Raw genomic sequence first — 23,270 nt, 5'->3', positions numbered from 1 at the left:
ATTTGGAGTGGAAGGATTTCTAGAGGACATTTGGTCTTACCTCTTGCTGAAGTACCACTGACTTACAGGTTAGATCCAGTTGCTCAGGCCTTGTCTAGGTGGGTGTCTGCAGGAGCAGAGATTCTGCAGCCTCTGTGGTCAGCCATTCCAATTCTTGATGCCCACTGATTCTGCTCTTCCTTGACACAGGCACTGCAACAGGATCCACTCAGTGGATGCAGGGATCCAGGTGGATCCTGTTCTTTCAAGCTGCCTTCCATCCACTGGGCACTCAGCCAGCTGGGAGTTGTTCTGTTCCCGGTGCAGGACTTCATCAAGTTGCCATCAGCTCGTTCCTCCAGCCACTGCTCCAGCTGGACTTTGAACCATTGGCCCTTTGAGCCGGATGGTTCCCCCACGTGAAACTGCACGGGTCCTTCTGTGGCTGCCACCCCCCAGCCTGCCGGGAAGGGGAGCTGACTGCAGGCTCAGGCCTCGGAGGGTTGCTTGAAAGACCTGCTACAGAACCTGAAAGGAGACTCTGGGGAGCACTCTGTCAGTTACCTGGGTACCATTAACTAGAAGAAGTCACATTCAATAAAATGCTGAGATTCTATCCTGTTCAATATAATGCTGCCTTAACTGTTAAATCTAAATCCTGCCAGCATCTAGATTTTCCTTATAAATATTAGACCATTCCCTTGTCAGAAAACCCAAGGAAGTGGCAGTCTTATTTACATAAATTTCATTTAAGAAAGGGTGGTTTCACAGCCTGGCATACTGCGTAAAAGCACAATCTGCATCTTTAGAGCTTTGATCAGTGACTGCATTTTATTGCTTTGTATATTAGGAATATTTTCACAAAGATTACAAAAAGTGTGCTGTGGCCAGCGCAGTTGCTCTGATTTCTCAAATAGCCTGTGATAACTCTGGCAATAGCTCAGCCTGAAAGCTCCGTGTACATAACTGCAGAAGCTGCAGTAGTTCATCAGCTAACAAAATGAATCTTGCAGGGATTTTAAGCTGTTGACAACAAGCAAAATGAATTAAAATTCTGGCTTGCCACCCTTGGCTTTTTTCTCTGAAGGTGGGTGATAGGAGTCTTCCTGCAAGTGGTGAGGTGGGGCTAGCACAGAGGCCTCACCTGCTGCCCTGAAGCAGAACTTGCGGGGGGCTGGGGCTAATTCTCACCTGGTGCCTGGGATAAGTTTATGAGCTGCAGCTGGGGGCTGTGGGGAGCAGGTGGGCTTTAGGGAGCCAGGAAATGGCTGTGGAGCAGCATGAGACTCATAAAGGAGCAGGCAGCGGTGCTCTAGTTATCCAGCAGGGTTGGTTTAGGTTGCTGCTGCACTGGGAGCACTTAAGAATGAAGTACAGAAGTGACCACGGCTGAAAGGCCATTTATTTGCAGCTGTTTCTTCTCAGTTGCAGGTAAGAAAAGGATTTATATAATAGAGGGCTGAAACTGTGAGGTACCAACTCTTTCTCTCTTCAGTGGTGTTGGCTCAAAGCGTTTGTACCACTATAGCTTCTTTTAGCAGATTTATCTCCCTTGCCTTTAAAATCCAGGTTTATCTAATGTAAAACTCTCTCTGATTTGAGAACAGAGGGGTAAAACTTGTTTCAAGTGCTTAGTCTGCATCTACTACATGGTTTTAGCTTTGGGAACTACTGTAAGGCACAGTGCAGAAGCATGGACAGAGCTGACTAAAAAACCCTACATGAAACTTAAATCCACGTTCCCTTCCTTTTACGCTTAATGCTCCTGTTTACTTTCTTGGGTTGGAAGAAAATGGGGGGGATGGGGTGGGAAAGGGGAAAAAATGTAAAAATTCATGAACTGTCTCTGTCTCATTCAAAGAAACCACTGCCTTCCTGGCATTTACAGCTCAGTTAAACAGCAGTGAAAGCTTTAATGAAGCATGTGGTTAATCAAGCTATGGAAGATTGCAGCATTTGATTTTTTTTTTTTTTTTTGCTGGAGTAAGAGCTTAATCGCAGCAGCTTGCTTCCTAACACTGCTCATCCTCAGGAGCTGTGTATTTATGTCGTCTGAATGCTTCAAAGACACTGATGCGGCTGAGCTTTGAAGCCCTTCCCTGCTGAGGAGGTGTCCCAGGAGGAAGGGGCCTTGGGCAGCTCCATGCCTGGAAGGCACCACCAGATAATTGCGGTGGGAGGGCTGCTGCCCTTCATTCCGAATAATTCCATTCTCATTCTTCATTCCATTCTCCAGCGAGAAGGGCACTGCCTGCTCTGAGCTGTGCAGTGGAAGGGCAGCACCTAAAAGGGAAATAGATATGTGTGACAGAGTATGTGAATTGCCATCATTTGTTTTGTGCATCTACCTGTTAGGGTTTTTTTTTTTTTTTTTCTTTTTAGGAGGAATTAAGGCGTAGGGTTTGGAATGTCAAACTTCTGTCTTTTATGCTTCAAGATTTGTGCTGGAAAATCTTGCCTCTGCCAGGGCACTCCCCCTGCTAAATATGAGGCAAAAGACAGAAAATCAAGCTTGATGTGCTGGATTTTTAGTTGTTGACATTATATACTGTGCTCTTAAAAAACCCTGCCCTAAGCAGAGTGAGCATAATGTGCTCCAGCAGCAAAATATGCATAATAAAGAAGAAATTGCTAACGGTTTCCTGGGATTTCTTACTCAGTTCTGTACCTCCCCACTCCTTTATTGTTTCAAGCTAATGTGTACGTCAATCCTGCCATGCAAATATTCAGGAAGGCTCCCTGCACCAAAGGAGAGGAAAGGAAATATATTCAAATCACTGCTTCAGAGGCACAAGTTGTGTCTTGGTTTGCCAGAGACCTGGGTACATCCTTTAGCTGGCTGTGTAACTCTGCTGTTGATGCTTGTTGACTCGTGCAGAAGTCTTTTATGTGGCATATCTTGTTGTGAGAGGGTTTTCTTTCCTCCACTGTTCAATCAACTCTGCTAATCAGAATGTTGCTGGGTAAACAGGACTGATTAAAATTAAATTTTTAATTTTGTGTTGTAAACAATATGGCACTTTAATATTATTCCTGTTATTAAAGATACTACTAATAATGCATCTCGTGTTTTTGTGGTACGGTTTTCATATTTATTTCTTGAAGCACTGACAAGTTTTGCTTAAGAGCTTCACATTTAGATGCCAGGATTTGTTTTCCATGTATTCTCTTTTTTCAAGGGTGACTGACTGTACTTAATTATATTGGCTATGGTTTGTTTTGTTTTATTTTTAATCTTATGGAGAAGAAATGTTTCTTTGACAACTGGAGACATCACACTGTAACAAACAGCCATACCATGCATGCTTTAGTCTATGCGAATCTACTTGTTACTGTAACATTGCTTATCTAGATTCCAGAGGAGAAAAACCAGGCGCTAATTAGGTGTGGAAACACTGTGAAAGAGTGTTGGTCGGTTCTTGGAGGCTTGCCCTGAGGGGAAGGACAGAGAGAGTAGAAAGTCCCAGACAGCAAAATAAATTTGTGATGGGCTGTTGAAGTCGGGATGAAAAGAAGCGTGTGGTGGCACGAGAGGTCTGTTACCTGTCAGACTCTGCAAGGCCAAAGGAAGCTTGTCTGAAAACAGGGTAGGGGGAAAGAGCCTCCCTGTGATTTGGTGAAAAACAAATGGAATAACACAGAGGGTAGAGAGTCTGAGTATGTCAGACAACCATGTTCTAAACTGAAGTTTTCAAAGTGGCTACGGAATATATATGCCACAAATCCCTGTTTCTCTTGTGCTAACTGGAATAATTTTTTTCTGAACTGGACAGGCTTCCTAAGTGCTCCTAGTGTGCCTGGTCACCAAGAGATCACTGCAGAGCACATGTTGCTTGGTTTGTGGGAGTACACTGAAATTTCTGTGTAGGCTGGATGCAGCTGGACTACACAGCCTCTGTTCCAGGGAGTCCCATGGACAGTGACTTCGGGGACTGCAAAGGAGGGTGACTCAGTATATCCCACTGAGAGCCACATCTCTACCCTGAAAATAAAACTGGCCAGTAGATTCCACAGTGCAGTGGCCCCTGGTGACTTCCAGGTGTATGCTTTGACTACTGCCTCCTCCTCCTCTCCCTGTCCTCTTACATCCTCTCATTGTCTCTTCCTGCAGACCCCATCATCTCTTCCAGAGCCTCTTTCCCTTCAGGGATTTCTACAGAGATGTGAGCAAGAGGGAATTGTGGCTGAAGTGGCATTGCCATGGGTCAGCATGGGTCATTACTCACCTGGCAGGGCTGTAGGTCTCTCTCCTTTCATTGCCCTTTTCTGAAATAAGGGGTCTGGCAGCACTACAGCTGCCCCTGCAGGGTCATGTTGTGCTGAGAAGAGTGGGAGCCATGTTGAGCACTTCCATCTGAGGGACACCTCTCTTCTTCCTGGGCAACACCATGGTTCAGGTAGGATGGCTCTAGAAACAGGATTTCCCCACTGCTCTTCCCCTCATGCTGGCTCATCTTCCTGTTGGAAGTGCTCTTGTATGAGCACGGGTGAGCCAGGTCACTCCCCAGCAGGATACATCTGCCTGAGCCTGGGCCTTTGGGATCCTAGGCACCCTAGGAGTGACAAGCCCAGAGAGAGGTCACTGATCATAGAACCATAGACTCATGAGGTTGGAAAATGTCTTTAAGATGATGGAGTCCAACCATCAGCCTAGAACTACCACCACTATGTTCACCATTAAACCATATTTCCTCAAATGTCATATCCACACATTGTTTGAGCACTTCTAGGAATGGTGACCCCACCACTTCCATGGGCAGCCTGTTCCAATGCTTTACAAACCTTTCTGTAATTTCCCTTAATATGTAGTTTTCCTGGCACAGCTTGAGGCTATTTCCTCTTGTCCTGTCACCTATGACCTGGGAGAAGAAACAAAAAGGCTACCTGGCTACAATCCCTTTCAGATAGTTGTGAAGAGCCAGAAGTTCTCCCCTGGGCTTCCTTCCTTTTCTCCACACTAAACACCCCCAGATCCCTCAGCCGCTTCTCATAAAATTGAGCTCCAGATCCTTCATCAGCATCACTGTCCTCTGGATGAACTCCAGCACCTCAATGTCTTTCTAGCAGTGAGGGGCCCAAAGATGAACACAGAGCTTGAGATGTGGCCACGCCAGTGCCAAGTACAGAGGGACAATCACTGCCCTGGTCCTGCTGGCCATGCCATTCCTGATACAAGCCAGGATGCCACTGGCCTTCTTGGCCACCTGTGCACACTGCTGGCTCATGTTCAAACAGATGTCATCCAGTATCTCCAGGTCCTTTTCCACCAGGAAAAATGTCAGGGATGGTTCTTGCTGTGTGGCATAATAAAATGGTACTTTCATACATTTGTGTTGAACAAAAATCTCAATAGGCTGATCCCACTGTTCACTTCTGGCCAGACCTTTTTCTGTTGGTCGTAGCCTAGAGTGCAAGAAAAGCTGCACCTACCCTTTGCTGTGAGCTAGGTAGCTTGTATAAGTGAGTTTGCATATTCCCCTTGCAGCTAAGATGAATATAGTACTACATATTTCCTGTTCATGACAGAAAAAAATATGTGCTTAACTATCCTTTAAGTCAGCAGGGCTAAAGCTGATGATGTACTTACATCCCTTCCTGACCCAAGGTCTATAAAGAGATGGAGCCTGATGTCCCTCTTGGCATTCAAATATCTCCTTTCTGACAAAGTCTGAGAAAACAGAGCTTTACAGCTCAGTAATAAATATTCCAATTTGAGAGTCTGCCCTCAAGTGAGGCTACACATTACCTGGATTGATTTTAAATGCACTTTTAGCTTAGACTGAAGTAACTAAGGTATTCTTTCACATATCCCCAGAAGGGTTGGGAATGGACTGGGGAAGAGCAAAAGAGAGCTGTTTCAGGTCACAGTTTTCTCTAATGGGTAACTCCCTATAAAGTCAAAATACCTGTGTGGAATTGCAGCTTCACTTTTGTTTTATTTCAACTGCTTTTTAAGGTTAAGGCAAAACTACTGGTATCAGGCATGCAGAGCTGACTGACTTCACCTCAGGCAGAGGAGGAATATCGAGTAAGATGAATGATGTTTCTGAAAATTTGGCATTTAAGGGAGAGCAGGTCATGCGTTCACACACCCAAATGTGTTTTTTTCTAAAGAAAGATCTCCCAAAAGAGACAGAGGGCAGATTCTGATAACATCTGTGGGATTTTTTTCTTGGTTTTCTTTTATGTATTTTTTTTTTATCCCACAGACATCTTCTGCTCCTGGTACTTCAAACTCTCTGGCAGTGATACTTAGGAAATTCCTCACCCATGTTGTTTTTTCTGACTGCAGAAAAAAGAGTCCTTTCCAGCATGCATGCCTATACACATGTAGCAGACACCTCTGGTCCCTGCTCTCCTCGGCTGTGCCGCCCAGGAATGCCTGCAGACTGGGCAGTAACATTCAGATGTGAGCAGTGAGCACTGCAAAAAGCATGTCAGCCTACATTGGGTTGTCTGTTCTGATTTGAAAAAATCTGTTGAAGGATGCAGCAGGGGAGACAGGCTGTGGAGAGGAACTTAGGAGGCCAACATCTAAAAAGGGAAGCCTCTCAAAAGAGCCAGGAGTTGTGTTTAAGGAAGGCAGATTGATCTCCTTGATGTCAGGCAATGAGACTTGGCAGATGAGCAAAGTTTAATAAAAAAGTTAAACTCAGAGACAATGTTAAGACCACTGGAAGTAGAGTGAACAGAAATTGCATACTTGGAGCCTTGTCCCTATGTGCTGCAGGGCATGCATATCTTGACTTTCAGTTTCTGGGAGGAGACTACAAAATTGCAGGACAACGCCTGCCCCGGGGGCTGAGCAGCAGCCACCCTGTGCTGCCCCAGCCTGGGATCTGCAGTGAACCTTCTGTGGCAGAGGGCAGAAAGCTCTTCCTCTGCTGGAGCTGAGGGTTAACATCATCAGCTCCTCAGCTACTGCATGGGCTTGCTGGGCAGGAGCCTGCAAGCTACAAGGAGGCTTGTTGTGGTTGCCTTCAGCATGCTGCCTGAGCCTGGGATAAACAAAATCAAAATTAGAGGGGACTCTGAGGGGTCAGTGATGTTTAGCTGCTCATAGAGAAGTTTGACTCTGTTTGCAAAGTGTAACTACGGAATGACTTGAGAGATGCTGGTGAGATGTTTTTAGAGCTTGGAAAAACACACTGAGACATTGCTGGTGCTCCTGTCTGCCATGCTCTGAGCATCCTCGGACCAGGACTGTGCCTCTGTGGTTAGTGCTTTCTGGTGGGACCCCTCTCTCCTTCCAACCCTGCCTTTGACTCTGGCCAAGTTTCTTGATCTCATTGTATGTGTTTTCCTCCCTGTGCAACATCTCCTTTCCTTTGAGATATTGGAAAGAGGGATCATAGAAAATGGTGAAGGCTTTATAGTTATGACTCTCTTCCTGCATTTGTATGGGTGTGCACAGTACCACTACATCAAAATACTGCAAGGTCTCACCTGTGAGTAACATCAGGGTTCCTTGGATAAATGGAGACTACAGCTGTACTCTGCCATTTGCTTCTAGACATTTCTTTTCTGAGCTAAATTGAAATCCCAGGGTCATAGTCGGATCAAGCTTAACTGAAAAATATTTTTTGTATAGTTACAAAGTGAGAAAACTTGTTCATCCAAAGCCTGTTATAAGAAACGGCTTTAAGTGAAAGATAAGATAGTCTTCAAAAGATTTTTTAAAAGACCCAGGTATCAAAATCCTCATCAGACAGTGAAGAAGCTCAGTCTTCTGTAGCTGTTCAGGCACACTGCATTAAATAGCTGTACCTACTGATGAAACAAATACATTTTGAAACTTGCTGTTTCCTTTTGTTATTTCTGATAGATTTTTATTGTAACAATAATTCTCTCTTACTAGTCATTTTACTGAAAGTAATACCTTAGCAAGACTTCTTAATGGAGACATCTAACATTTAAATCTCTGAATTAATAAGTTTTAAAATTTGGCTTAAAAATACAAATTAAATATTTTTTTTTTCCTCGGTCACCTTCTAAATTCCTGAGTTTTGTTCTCATCGAGTAGCAGATAATATTGGAAAGACTGAACACATTTAAATATGTGGGGATATTTGTGCTAAGAGGGCTTGGAAGGAAGAGAGATTGAGTGGGTTATTTGTGTGGGTGATGGGTTGATAGATAAAGTTTTAGGTTTTGTTTATGGAGTTGCTCAAAAGCATAATCAAAGAGTAGAGCAGCTGATTTTTACTCTTTCTTATTCCATATCCTTTCATCATATGCTTGCAACATCACATACAATTGGTGTCCATGGAAATTATATAATATCAGGAGCAGCTGATGAACTCTTGGGAAATAAATATCCCATTTTCATGCAAATATTCTAAATAGAAAAGAGGTAAGGAAGAAAAATGATTGATAAATAGAGTTCTTTTGGTCTTAGAATATATTTCAGTATTTTCCTTGAGGCAGCAGTAGATTTTTGAAATTGTGTTCTTACTGAACACAAACTTTCATAGACCTGTGTGTGAGTATGCAAGTTATAAGGGAGAAAGCAAAATATAAAATAATGCACATTGATTTTGTGTGGAAGTATTCTAGATACTCCTTGTGTAATTTAACTTTATTGTCAGAACACAATCCAATAACTTTAGAAGGAGCAGGCACCTTTCATTTAAAAGCTAGATTGTGAGAGAGATTAATTGCTTGCTAGGAGCTGGATGCTGGTGATTAGTGTAGTCTGTGTCACAGGACAGCTGGGTCTACATGCTCCCTTAATAAAGCACTAAAATTCCACCCTTCTCTCTGCTTTTAAGTGAGAGCAGTATAGTATTCAAAAAGCTGCTCTTTCTCTTGTAATTTTATTCCAAACTGTAGAATTTACCTGCACTGATGTGAACATTTGCTTTCTGTTCTACTGCCAGCACATTTTGATGCAGGCTCCTGAAGTGGGATGGTGTTCCAGTCCGTGTATCTGCAGCCAAGGGTGTAGATTAATTTCTTAAATTTGGCTTCCTGAATCCTGTTTCTGTTGAAAACTATGGATGGGAGCTTCAGTGAGGAGAATGTTATTATGATGATATCAGAGAGATAGCAATAGTGGGAAACTTCTCATAAAGAAATACATTTTCCTAACAAAGAATCCCTCTAATACTCCTAGGGTATTGGGTTGACCTGGCTGGACACCAGCTGCCCACCAAAGCCACTCAATCACTCCCCTTCCCAGCTGGACAGGGGAGAGAAAACAGAATGAAAGGCTCGTGGGTTGAGATAAGGACAGGGACAGATCACTCACCTGGAGCAGTCACCATCATAAGCAAAACAGACTCGGCTTGGGAAAATCAGTAGGATGATGAGAAAGAAAAACAAATCTTAAAACCAACTTCCCCCACCCTCCCTTCCCTTCAGACTCTATTCTCAAGTTTCCACCTCCTCCCTGTCAGTGGTGCAGAGGCACAGGGAATGGGGGCTGTGATCAGTTCACCACACCCTGTCTCTGTCTCTCCTTCCTCCTCAGGGGAAGGACTCCTCACACTGCACCCTGCTCCACCATGGGCTCCCTCACACACAGACAGTCTCCGTGAACTTCTCCAGTGTGAGTCCTTCCCACGGGCTGCAGTTCTTCACAGCTGCTCCAGTGTGGGTCTGCTCTGTGGGGTGCAGTATGGCTCCAGTGTGAGTCCTCCATGGGGCCATGAGTCCAGGCAGCAAACCTGCTCCAGCATGGGCTCCTGTCCCCATCAGTGCACTGGTCCTGCCAGGAGCCTGCTCCAGCATGGCCTTCCCAGAGGATATTTTACATCCTCCTTTGGCTATTCCCCTGCTCCAGCGTGGAGTCATCTACAGGCTGCAGGTGGGTACCTGCTACACCATGGATATCCATGTTCTGCAGACACAGTTTCCTCACTATGGTCTTTACCACAGCCTGCAGAGCAATCTCAGTTCTGGTACCTGTAGCACCTCCTCTCCCTCCTGCACTGACCTTGGTGTCTGCAGAGCTGTTGCTTGCTCATATCTCCCTCTTCTCTCGGGCTTCAATTTGTCATTTTGGGGTTTTCCCTGCTCTTCTTAATTCTGTTACCCCAGAGGCACTACCACCATTGTTGAGAGGCTCAGCCTTGGCCAGTGTGATGGGTCCATCTTGGAGTTGCCTGGCTTTGGCTCCATTGGACAAAGGTGAAGCTGGCAGCTCCTCACAGAAGCCACCTCTGTAGCCCCCCTCTCATTACCAAAGCCTTGTCACACAAACCCAATACAGACACATGCACAAAGCACCCTCCCTTAATTTTTTTTGTTTGTTTTAGTGGTCAAGATTCTCAAATCCCTTTCTCTGCCACTTTCAAAGAATGTTTATAAGGACAAAAACACACACACCAGTTGTGTGAGCTAGCTCTCCTCTTACATCTCTTCTCTAAGGCCTTTTAAGCAAGAACTTAATAAAAATGTCCTGGTGGTCACATACATCAACCACCTTTGAATTAAAAAATTATAGAGCTAAATTTCTTGCTTTATGCATAACTCTGTACTTACCTCTGTCTTGTGGTCATTAGAACTTCTGAGTTACTGAGATGGGAATCATCACGAGACTGTTGCTGAAAACAAAGGTAGGAAGGGATTGATGCCAGGGTCTGGAGCTGATGAGGTCTTAATCCATTTGGTAGGCATAGCCTTCATTAGGGGAGTTGTCAGGACCATCAAAACTGTCAGCAATCTAATCAAATACACTTCTGGTATGTATAGGTGGGCACTTTAATGGGGATCAGCATTGTATCAGTTAACAGACACACTTCCCCCCCAGTTTGATGAACAAACATATAGCAGCATATTACTGAGGTTATGTTCCTATAGACTCAGGCAGTTACTATTTGATTTCTATCCTGATTCACCATTGACTATCTCAAGATTTCAATTTGACATGGTCTATTTAAGATGCAACTTAGTCACCTGAAGGTAAATACCAAAGATATTCACAGCCAATGCTTAGTGGGAAAAGGGGACAGGGAGGGAAAGAGGGTCATTAAGTCTCACTGACTTTCCCCCCTTTTTTCTTAGGTTGTGGACGAATCAAGGTCAAACACTTCTAACCAAAGTGGTACATGAGACTAATGTGTCTAAAGTGTGATAGAGCGATCGTTTCTTTCATCAGCTGTGTCTGCAGAAAGTATCACATTCAGCTGTGTTAAACTTCCAGCATGAATGAGGAGTTACTTGGGCTGATTGGGTCTTGCTCCAAGCAATTACACAAGTAATTGCCCTCAAGTCTACCTTGACTCACTGCAAGCCTCCACAACCACTCTTCTCTACCCTGATAAAAGAGAGAAGAAAATTACTGCATCTGGAAAAAAATAATCTCAAACACTGAAAGTTTCTGTGAGGGAAAAATATAGGAAAAGGTTATTAAGCAGTGTAAGAGCTAGCCAACAGAACACAATACATGAGTTTGCAATGAGATTCAGTGGAAAAAAACCAAGTGTGACTTTTGGACTATGCCACGGAGAAGAAAGAAGATCACAGGACTGTTCTGCAAGGGATCCTGCATACTGGTAGGTGCTAAGGTCCTGTCTAGGGCAGTTTCAGCTTTAGGTATTACACAGAGGATGTAAAGATAATTAGAAACCCAGGGATGAGGGGAGAACTCAAAATGGCCTGAATGTCACTACATGTTCTCAAATATTTGAAGTTATAGAGAGGGACTACTTGACTCAGAAGCCTGTAACAGGGGACTGTTATGGGACTAAGGGACTAAGTATGGCAAAATGAAAAAAGGAGGAAAATTAAATACGTGGAGGAATTTTATTCTGAGAGTGTCACTGCACACCTGTAGCAGTAACACAGCTTTGGGGACCAAACCATTGTTGCACAAAAATCTCTAGCTTGATTTGTATTCCAAGCCAACAGATACTTGAAGGTTTGAGGGTTTTTTCTTTCTTTGTTCCTTTTCCTGCTGCTGTTTAGTGGAGTGCTGTACATACCTACATGCTAGTATATATATCAGACATGGGCTGATAAAACAGAAAACGCTGGCAGGAGTGTTTGCTTAGGAGAGATTTTTCTTTGCACCATATTGACTTGTCCCTGCTATGGAACATGCTACCACAGTTTCCACTGCAATCCACATCTTGAAGCATCTGCAATTTGTTGCAATAAAACTTCTAGCCTGAAATTCTCCTCCTGCTGTTTGGTCCCAGTGCAGGACAGTTGTACATTTAAAACACTTATTCTAAATGCTTTATAAACTAGATTACCAGGATAACTGCTGATGTTTCCACCTGAAAGTATTTTCCCTGGAGAAGGGTTTGACAGTGTGGTGGTCTCATGGTAGGAAGGAACAACAACATGACATTGGGATGCCAAATGTCACTTGTGTGACACTGGTCAGAAATACTGATTATTTAATAAAATAGCTGATTTGACCCAATTGCTTTGATAATAGAGTGATTACTGAGCCTGCCAGATAATTAATTAATTTTGAAAATGTATTTAGCTCTTGTGGCTGGCAGCCACCTTTCTAACTGGTTGACACTATTAGGCTAAGGCCTTTAAACAGAGATTAATGAGCAGGTTAACATTTAGCACATAAATAATCTGCATTCTTTAAAAGATTGTGTGTGTATTTAAAGAAGAAAATACCATAGCATGCCCTTCTAGGCCTTCCTCACTATTCTTTTGTGTACCAAGATCACCAGGACCTCTCTGTGAGCAGCATTTGTAGTTGTAGCAAATCTCCCCATTGTTTTTAAGAGCTGGTATGATGTCTTTCTTTTGCTTCCAGAGAACAGCCATGCTCAGTTGTTGGGCAACACTCAGCATAACCCAACAAGGAAATTTTTCTTTTCTTAGGGAGGTAGAAGGGAAAGCTCGCATTCAGGTCAGTTGTGGGTTCCTCCTCTACAGCTTCAGCTGGGAAGAGAGAAGGTCCAGCATGGCTGACAGAAACAAGGAAGGACACATGTGCATGTGCTGTGTTTGGGGTTAGTCCCTTACCTGTACATTGAAATAGACCAAATCTACTCACTTGTGTTAAGAGATGTTTTGGCCAGTCTTACCCTCCTTTTAATTTTCAATCTCTTACAAACTGATATTTATGTGTAAAGGGTCCCTGACCTTTTTCTCAAATATGGCAGTGATTAAATAAGATCCAAAAGTAAAACAACCTCTGTTTCCCAAACTCTGGGAACTGGTGTTCTCTTTTCTTTACTCCACCCCTCACATGCTTGCAGATTAACAGGGCAACATCAAAGGGAAAGAAACCAAGGACTCAGTATTATCCACCTTGCCTTTGACTCTCTCCACACTCTGTCACAACCTTAATGTAATTTAAGATGTCTAAGAGGTATTCATGGATATGTTGTCTGGGGCTCTGAACCCTACAGAGCCTTTAAAAATGTATGAATTTGTAATACAAAACAGGTAGTTGTGTGAGTCAGCTAAAGCCATGCTTACTTTATAATGGATAAGTGGCAGTGAATGCAGTACAGCTTGCAATATCCAAGGGGGATATGTACCCACCTGTGATTAACCTTCCTTGGCCATTAAATGTCACAGTTGGTGCATACACATGGAGCAGAAAGAATACATATTTGTCAGTAAAAAGGTGACTGAATGAAAGAAATCATGAAATGACATTTTTCAGTAGTTTTGTCATAACTGGAGCATGGAGCAAAATTGCTTTCTGTAAATCTTGGCCCAACTGAACAAAACACATTTCTTTCCAGTTGGGAAGCCATACTCATAGACATAATGAAAGCATTGTGAGCTCTGACTTTTGCAAACTCTGATAGAAACCAATCTGCAATCTTGACAGATATGATCTTTTGCAGGATGCACTGTTCATTTACAGCAGCTAGAGACCTCAATTAATTTATGAATGAGGACAGCAGTCTGTGAACTCACCAGCTCAGCCTAGGTGGAGATGTCCCTGTCTGAATTTATGTTCTGGTAATTTAAAAAGATTTATACAAAGCTTTTCTTTCATTTTGAAAGTAGATTAAAATTCTAATGGAAATCATTTGTATGCATTTGTTGAATTGAATAATATTTATTGCTGTATGAAAAGGGGAGTAAAATAAGAAAAAATGCCGAAAAACCTTGCTATCAATAAAGTTAGTGAAGCAGGAATAAATTAGTAGAGAGGCAGAAAGAGCCCAAAGCAGAAAGTAATACTTAGTAGAGCCTGTAGGAACCCCAGTGTTTTATAAAAACATAATGAAAGCAATTTGCACCTGTTTCTGAGCAAATAGATGATAGGATGCTATCCTACCCACTGTGCATGGTCTCACAGTTCTTTAATTCATCTAGACAGATACAGTGTGAAGAAAGTACAGTTTCATCACAGACATACTGATTGAAGCTTGTAAAATGCACTGTCACTCTGGTAGGGTTGTGATTTTTTGAGAAGGATGTGATGGTCACACAACATATTCATTTATTCCAGGAAAAACTTGTTTGAAAGCTCCTAGATGACTTTACAACAGAAATCCAATTGCAGGAGAAGATATTATTAAGACTTATGCTTCTGAGGCCCATTAACTCACAACTTATGCTTCTGAGGCCCATAACCTTTGTTCCAATATAACCATACTGGCTGGGATGAAGTTTTGGGATTTTCTTTTGAAGGAATGGTTTACAAGCACCACACAGGGACATGTGGCAACACAATGTGACTGTATACAGGAGGAGGAATAAACTAGAAGTATGCCTGATCAAGAATTACTATAATTTTACTTGGCATTTGTTTTCTCTGAGCTGTGATCAATAGAGTTAACCTATGGGAGTTTTGCATGAAAATGAGAATGTAAATATCTGAGCTGTTCCTGAAAAGACTTCTTGGTGAAAGAAAGGTACTTTCATTAGCAGCTGAAATGGTAAAGAGATTGCAGGTTCTCCTAAAGCAGTACTCACAGATGCAAAAGTATTCTCCCTGAATGACTCAGAGCTTTGATCCTGTTTCCACATCTGAATGCAGAAGTCCAGGCAAACTGCTGGCATTGCATGATAACAATAATGTGGATAAGCTAAAGTAAATTTTGGCCAGGACTGCAACAAGCTCAGCTAGCATGCTGTACAGCCATGTGCACCAGAATAAAGGAAGGGGTGTCAGAAGGGAAAGTAGTGCTGAGGAAGGGGCCAGTTCTTGGTGGGATGGACTGTGTGAGCAAGAACACGCTGATAAACCAGTAAGATTTGAAAACAGACATTCTGTATGCTCTCAAGTTAGTTTAAATAATGCATATATTATCCTGAAATGCTCAAACATATCTGGGAAAAACAATATGAACTAATAAAATATTTTTTCTTTTGGCATTCCTCATGCCAAATCCATGAATTTAATTCCAACAGTCTCAAAATAAAGTGACTTTTGATGATAAATAATATCTGGATATAAATGAAGAAGAAATGCAGGATGATATAGACATCCTAAAATGATGAGGGTTAGTTGTGAAAGTATTGATGTGTTTTAAAGGCTGGCCAAATTAAACTTAGAACCAATTTATGATGTGTTTATTCACATTAAATAATATTTTATCTGTAATTCCATTGATGATTTGTTAATTTCTAGTAAGTATTTAATCCATGAAAACCAGAGTTCACAGAGCATAAAAGAACAGGAATCTCATTAAAATCAATAATATTTTAATTAATTTCTAAATGACATCAGTCAAAAAGATTAGGTGTTATCCTTTGAAGTCTATCCATATTTTGATAAACTTTAAAAAAGGTAAAAATTTGGCTCATTTTTCCAAGTTTTTGAGCATATAGGCCAGGTTTTTTTTTTAGAAGAGAAAAGTGGCTCAGCCAAGCTATTCTACATAATTTCTTTTCTGGGCTATCTGGTGGCAAAAGCATGCATAAATTACTATCCCTTTATTGTATGACCATCAGGAATGTAAATCTTTTCCTCCTACCTTTTATCTTAACTTATGGTTCATTGAACTATCCAGGGTATAAGGAAAGGTGGGGGTGGGGCAGTAAATTAATACACTGCATTTTCCTTCCACACACATTCTTCACTGCCTTTAGGGATTTCATTTGACAAAGGCCCCACTAATGGAAATGCAAATTTTCTACCTGTCAGAGTAGTTTTGACTCTGCTGTTTGTCATAGCAACACATTCCTCAAAAGCATGGCTATTGTGACTTCCAACAAGCCAGGGGAATGAAGTTTGCACCTACCAGGGCTCTGCTTGTCCTAGCAGACAGTAAAGAACCTTTTTATGTAAATTTGAATGAAAAATATTAGCCTGTTCAGTTCTCTGCTATAAATAAAAAACTACATAGATTTAAATCTTATTAATCTTTGATTTATTGTAGCCAGTCACCCATTTCCAGTTTAGTAGTTTTGTTACACTTTCACAGACAGCAACTTCTTTCATTTCCTAGCAATACATTAGTGATTCTGATTTTGATAATATTCCATCTTATCTAGCCTGATCTTTTGAGGGTTGGTTTTAGAAAACTACATGCAAAACAGTGGAGAGATCCTTGGGCTACATGATTAAGCAGATTAGATAATGTCCTTTGTCTTTACTGTTCCACTCTAAATAGATCAGACAGCCTTGCCAAATTTTAGTAGTATAATTATGGAACATACTTTTAAGAGTACAAATAGAGAAATCAGTCTCTGTGTTGTCACATTTGTGTAAGAACTGAAAAAAAGCTTTCTATCCTCACTAGAAGAAGACTTTTTCCTTCCCTTTCTGAGAATTTGCACTTTTATTACTATCTAAATCTCAGTGCCCACAAAGGGTTGTCTTTAAGGTGAACACTAAATGAAATCCTCATGCTTTTCAAGCAGTCTGTCAAATTCACAGTGACTTGGGAGATCCAGGAATTTGTGTGCCATATGTTAGTCCAGATGAACAATACCAACAGTATATTTTTACATAGCTAACATTCACATTTGACAGCCTTCCCTAGTGTACTTTCTAGCCTAAGCAATACGTTCTTGAGCTCTTCTCCCCCTGAAACAAATTCCTGTGAGGAATCACACTTTTTTCAGTCCTGACCTCTATTTCCTTTTTTAATTTTGTCTAGTTCTTTTCTTTCCTGGAGGGCTCTACTTATTCCTGTGAAATTGTAGCATTTCGTCACCTCCACTGTCCTTGAGTCTTTCTTCTCTTCCTGATCCACTCATCCTTCACTAGTGCCCTTTAAAAATGTCTCTCACCATTTGTGCTTTGTCTCAAAGAGGAAGGAAGGCCCTTTCCTTCTCTGCCCAGTGTGACCCTTGGATGTAAGAACTGTGGAAACTCATGGCTAGAACTAATACCTCACCCCAGTAACTTCTACAGTTCCCACTCTGTCTTAAACCAAGATCCTGTAGCGGCATTTAAAAAATGAAATGCCATGGTGTTGTTCCTGCCTGAACAGCCAGGTACTTGTAGGCATTGTCTAGGTTCTAGCTCCAAACTGTATTTTGGTGATTGTAGAATAAAGTAAAGGAGCTAAATGCCTGACAGGTATGGATGGATCCTCTTGCTCGCACAGGTGTTGCGGTACAACAGACAGCAAAAGAAAATTCCTCACATGATGACGATCTTCACAAACATAAATTCTCCCCTCTGCACAGACTGGAGGAGATCAGCAGCAGCCAGGGCGCTCATTGTGAAGGCAAAGAGTGGTTCCAAAATGCTCCTTTCTGCAAAAAGACCGTTCCACTGAAATGGATGATGCTTTCCAAGGCTAGAGTTGCAACAAAGTATTTACTTAGCTGTAGAGATAATAATGTTCCACAGTTTATTTGAATTATTAAAATGTAATATTGCACAAAAATCATTATTGCAGAGCTTCAAAACACTTACTGACAATGTAGTCTTGGCAAAGTAAGTATGAGTCTTTTTAATGTATAGTTGTTGCAACAGAGAAAGAGGAAACCTCTGTTTCATACTAAGCTGCCCTTTCCAGAGATAGAAGGCATCAACTCTAATATTGATTCCATGCAGATTTTTGTTGCTTTATATTTTAAAAATACCCCTCCTCCCCATCCTCTCTCAGCAGATCAGATGTCACTTCACTTTCCTTTTCTTGAAATAACACTGGAAGCAGATCGTTGACAGCTTTTGGCTTCTGCACAGTCAGCATTACAAGAGAACAGTACAGACAGGAACAGAAGTCAAATGGCCTCCCAGGAGCTCCAACCCATTAAAACAATTGCTGAGGGCACAAGAGTACAATAAACATCTGTGGTTTGTCTCCCCAGCACACCACATGCCTTTCAGTTTGCCTCTGCTTGGAAAAGGGCTTGAGTGGTCTGATTGGACCCAGATGTGAACTTGCAGAGTTCTAGGCTTTCCAGGGCTTGAGTTTTGGTTCCAGGCTGAGGCTAGGAGTCCTTGTAAAGTTATACTCCAGATCAATGCTTCCTCAGATTTGACAGCCCTTTGACAGTATTATTGGGTCTGTTCTGCTCTCTGCAAGCATTCTGATCTACCTGACAAACCCCATTTAAACTAAATACCCTCATTGCAATGAAGAAAGTAAGCACCTTCCTAAGGTTCCCAGCAGGCTGCCATCCTTGAGTCAGTCACTGGTTTTAGCTAAATTGGTATAAAAATATATATCTTGCCACATAATCATCAAGTTGCTGCTACAGAGCATGGGCAGAGGAAAAGAATGGGAAGGTTAACAAAATAGGGAAGATATGTCTACACCGTTCTGAAGTTGCACACTTGGTGCTGCAGTTCTGCCATGCAGAAACAGTGTATCTTTCTCACTAGGGACTGGAGATGATATTTGCAGGTACTGGAAATGAAATAGCAAATCCCAGAACCAGCAGAGTCTGGGTGGAGGGAGCAAAGCAAATGAATGTTATCTTTCACTCTGCTGCAAAGTGTTTATAGAAATTGTTCAATCATAGAGCCAATTCCTGAAAAACTGTCATGCAAAGAAGACTAGAAACAAAGAAAGAGAACTCAGGACTGCTATAGGATGCCCAGTGCAGAAAGGAGATGAGTCCGGTTCCTAACTTTGCAATGAGGGGTGAGGGGGTCTTGTCAGCACTGCTGGGACAAGTTTAAGGGGATATAAACAGGGAGGGTAATCACAGCACTCTGGCAGCTGGGAAGGCATTGCAATAGAAAGGATGACCTGCACAGAGTAAGTTACTGCCAGATGGCTCCCAGCTGGGGGACTTAAGGAGACTGTGGTCTGGTTTAATCAAATGCCTGGCACCTTCTCTCTCTGCAGTGTCCAGAAAGACAGCCCTCACTGCCAGTGACAGAAAGAATCAGGACTGATGAGACTGCCTTTTACAAACACAGTCTGGGCAGTGCATGTAATTCTTTTTGTTGGCTTCCTCTCAGTGGCATTACCTTGAATACAAGGAAATTAAGGAGAAAAATTGCTATGAGCTTTGTAGGCTCTTTATCGCTTTAATCTCCTCTCCTCTCTGCCTTCTATTTTCCTGTCCCTTGTCATCCATCTTTGCAGAGACAGTGATCAAGTTAAGCCTTTTAGATTTGTTTGCAATTGATTTGATTTCTGCTTTCAGAAACTGTTTGAAATTATTCTAAGTGTGTTATTTTCACTAGGCCTAAATTTTCAATGAAAATTCTGGAAATTCTAGAACAACACATCTACTGGATTTGAGGAGGGAAAAATACCTGTCATTTCTATGGGGTGGAAAACTAGACTTCATGATTTCTGTGATTCCCTTTAGCAGGACACAAGGGAAAGGCAAGAAAGATTGCATTCTGGAGCACTTGCTCTTACAGAAACATGAGATGGTGGTTGTTAAGGTTTGGTGTTGCAAGAGGCTCTAAAGTAACTGGCTGACCCTTCTGGATAGTTAGTTCAGCGCCTGCAAGGGATGTTTGTGTTAAGTTGTATTGATTGTCTTGTGTATAATTTAATAATGTTGAAGTCTGCTTTCTTTCCTTGCAGCTATAGACTGCATCTGTCCTTGTTGGAGTGTTCCCATGGCAATCGTGGGTTGGAATTGTATTAGTTTGATTTATTCAATAAATAAGTAGAAAAATAAAACAAGATAATTACCCAACAATGAATAGCTGCCATATGAACACAGTGAAAACTACACCAAAGGCTACTGGCAAGAGGCAATATTTCTAGTTTAAAAGCAAAGCAGAGATTCCCAAGGTATTTTTTTTTTTTTGCCTTCATTGACCCTTTCTCCATTAGGTGTCAGACTCTGTAGCTTGCCCAAGTTTCACTGTGTACCAAATGTATCTCCTGTCATGTCTATACCATTGTTATTTTTTCCTAAGCAATGGCAGCAGCTTTTATGTGCTCTTAAAACTTCGTCTGTATAGTAGACATATTTGCAGGGAAGATAGTTCCCTCTTTCCTCCCCAGAGAAGTGGTACAAGTGGCACAAAAATCTGTGCTAATAAAAAAAGCATCTATGCTTCAGCTGAGATTTGCTCTCCTAACAGCCCATTACATGAACAGCAGGCAGGCCCCCAAATCACTCAGGAAGTCAGCACTGCTGTGGGATGTGGGGATCTGGCTGGACTCTTGATAATGTTGGGGCAGACACAGACATGAAAAAAGGCACCCTTTGCACGGGGTATTGCACTGAAGATTCTGCTGTGGAAGAACAAGGTAGGCAGGTTACCTAAGAGACCAGGAAGATTTTGGCGGCAGCTCATAAGGAAATCACATCTGATGCTTAAAATACAGAAGCATAGGTCACTTCTTTTATGATGTGGTTTGAATAAACTTTCAAATCTTTGTTGAGAAATGTGAGGAACCTGGTCTCCTGCTACAGTGGCATAGCTTTTGGTGCAGCACTGAATGGAAGAGGTGTAAATGCAGCAGTGCATTCAACACTGACAATAAAATTTGACTTGGGCTTTCCCAGATACTTGCTCCAAGTTCTGGAAGCTGCTGACAGCTAACCACTGCCGATGCCTCTAACCACAGTGGAAAATTAGAGGATCTTTGCCATGACTCCTCGTATGTTTGGGACAGGGGTGTACAGCAGGAATGGCTGTTTCTGAACAGTCAGTCCAGGGCTGCCTGCTGACTGCAAGATGCGTGTTCAGTCAAGAACCACTGAATATACTAAATTTCATAAAACCTCACAGGACAAGAAAACTTTTTTTTCTGAATGTTCAGTGCTCTGCTGATCAGTATGTGTTATACAAGATGTACCCAGTGGTGTTCAATCATCATACTAAGCTAGGTTTTTAATCAGAAGTAGACACTGTTATCGCTTTGAAGATCTCTTTGTAGAAAGGATCTCACATAAATGGAAAACTTCCTAAGAGCATCTGCTGACTGGTTGAAGACATGTCTCACTAAGAAAGCTTCTAAACTGATGTTTAGAAACTGGCTTGAATGCTCATTGAAAGGCAGCTGTAATATAAGCTAACATTTGAGGTTCTTGCAGGAACCTGTGGATCCTGTTTCAAACCTAATTTCCATGAAAATTACATCAGCATTCAAGTCTCCCACTGCTGTTGGTGGAAATGTTTTTGGAATTAGTGCTAAAATATCAGAGCCTTTGTGGAGGTACTGTCTTTCTGAGTTGATTTCCATGATTACAGCCTGTTCCCACAACTAGGCCTGTAGAAACTGCGAGACCTGAGATCTGTTTCTTGACTCTGCTCCTGGCCTGCTGTGCCTGTAACTCTTATAATCTCTCTGTAAAAGGGATAAAGCTTGGCTTCTTTTGTACATTGTTATGAGCACTTCAAAGTGCAATGTTTCAAAAGAATGAAGTTTTATTAGGAACTTCTGCTGTCCTCACCTCCTCTGTGCCCCTGTGGTATGAAGTACTACAAGGGCTGTGGCCTTGAAAGGTGCCTAGGCAGTCCCAGGAACCTCTCACTGCTGTTTCTGGGGCCAGCTTGCCTAGTGGGACCATGGAGCAGTGGGCTGGTAATTGTATAATTTCACCCCAGGAAGCTTTCCACCTAGGCCTAGAGTAATACCTCCGACAGATACTGCTCCAGAGTTATTACAGCCTGAATTAGAAGTTTGTGAGGGGGAAGAGCAAACAGTTTCACCTTGGTTTTCCCCAGAAGAGTAGCGAGAGAGTATGTCCTAAAATAAACGAGAAGAAAGCTCTTAGATGGTGCTTCTTAGCCTGAGGAAGTAATAAGTGCTCTTTCTGGGCATGCAGATTATCAAGATACCATTAACAAGATTTATTTGCTGCTCCTGTGAACATGTAGTGCATGTAGGTCTTCTCAGGCATTTGCAAAAGCACTTAAGGGAAATGCTTGGTGGTCTGAAGACTGGAAAAAAGGACCCTGTCCCTCTGTTATTTCCATGGAGGTTTGAGGTTGCTTGGAAATGACAAACAGAAGTTTGTAACTGGTTATAGCCAGAGTTACGGAGATCAGTGACCCTGGTCCTCAACCTGTGCCTATTCTTTTAACTTCTGGAGCCATATTAGGGAGAGAAGGCAGTGCCTAGGGCCAGATGGAGAAGGGGTCTGGTTTGGTACATGACTGCTTGAAAGATCAGGGCCTCCATTCTTCTCCTCTGCTCCAACCCTTGCGACATTGCCTCCTGTGTTCTACACTGAGGTACAGAGAATTTCTTCCCGCTCCTTTATTTGCCACTGGTGGTCTATTTAATCAATGGCATCTCCTTTAGTTAGTACTTCCTTTTGGGTTTTTTCCCCACTTCACTTTCCCTCTCCTATTTAGGCTGTGTGTGTCACCAGCTCTAGGAAATCCTCTGCTTTTCCACCTGACCCTTGGCTCAGTACATATGCCACAGCATGATCTTGAGTAATGATTTTAGCTTTTTCCAGACAAGCCCTGAAGCAAATTCACAGAGCAAGGTCTTTTGAAGTCCCAAGCCTGCAATGTGGTGCAGAGAAACTGCTCCCCCTGGGCAGCAGCGTTATGCGTCAGTCTAGTCAGGGAGCCAAGCTGGATGGCTTTTCCCCTTATGTGCAAGAGTCTTCTGGTCTGGCAGACAGTGCAAAGCCAATGTTATACTGCTCAAACCATCCCCTCTACAGCCTCAGCCTCTCCTACTGCCTAAAAAGATCCACTACACAAGCAGTTTTGTGGTGGGGGTATTGAGTTGGGATGTATATGAACATTAACCACTGTACTGTTCATGTTAACTGATAAATAATGGAAGGTTTTGACTGTAATATGCAGTTGGCTTTGTTAGTTTTTTTTTAAAACTCCTAACCTTGTGACTCTATCCATGAATTTCAGTGGATAGCTTGTCATATCCTAATTGGTCTTACAAATTTTGTACAGTACAAATGTTTTGGCAATGGAACTGTTTTGATCAAAGGTTGTATAAATCCCATTAGTCACAGCAGCTGAACCTGTATGAACCCTTTGATGGGGCTTGTACCACCTGAAATCCTACAGCAGCATTACAGCTTGCACCTCCTGTGTATAGATA

At 42.2% G+C, this 23,270-nt stretch overlaps 1 long non-coding RNA gene across 5 annotated transcripts in view; it reads left to right on the top strand.

Annotated features, from left to right (window-relative positions):
* The first annotated feature begins 1,162 nt into the window (after positions 1-1,162).
* LOC135299196 (uncharacterized) overlaps positions 1,163-23,270 on the top strand; it is a 32,652-nt gene continuing 10,544 nt past the window's right edge. For 2 of the 5 annotated variants that reach the window (XR_010361233.1, XR_010361229.1), the window contains exons 1-3: positions 1,163-1,410; positions 9,452-9,787; positions 10,987-11,477. This is a non-coding gene — a long non-coding RNA (uncharacterized LOC135299196). The remainder of the gene's footprint in view (positions 1,411-9,451; positions 9,788-10,986; positions 11,478-23,270) is intronic. The other 3 variants (XR_010361228.1, XR_010361227.1, XR_010361230.1) reach the window with 3 other exon arrangements.

Source organism: Passer domesticus, chromosome 4 (genome assembly GCF_036417665.1).
Source record: "Passer domesticus isolate bPasDom1 chromosome 4, bPasDom1.hap1, whole genome shotgun sequence".
NCBI lineage: Eukaryota > Metazoa > Chordata > Aves > Passeriformes > Passeridae > Passer > Passer domesticus.
Note: the sequence above shows the minus strand (reverse complement) of the source record. Positions and strands in the feature narration are given on the sequence as shown.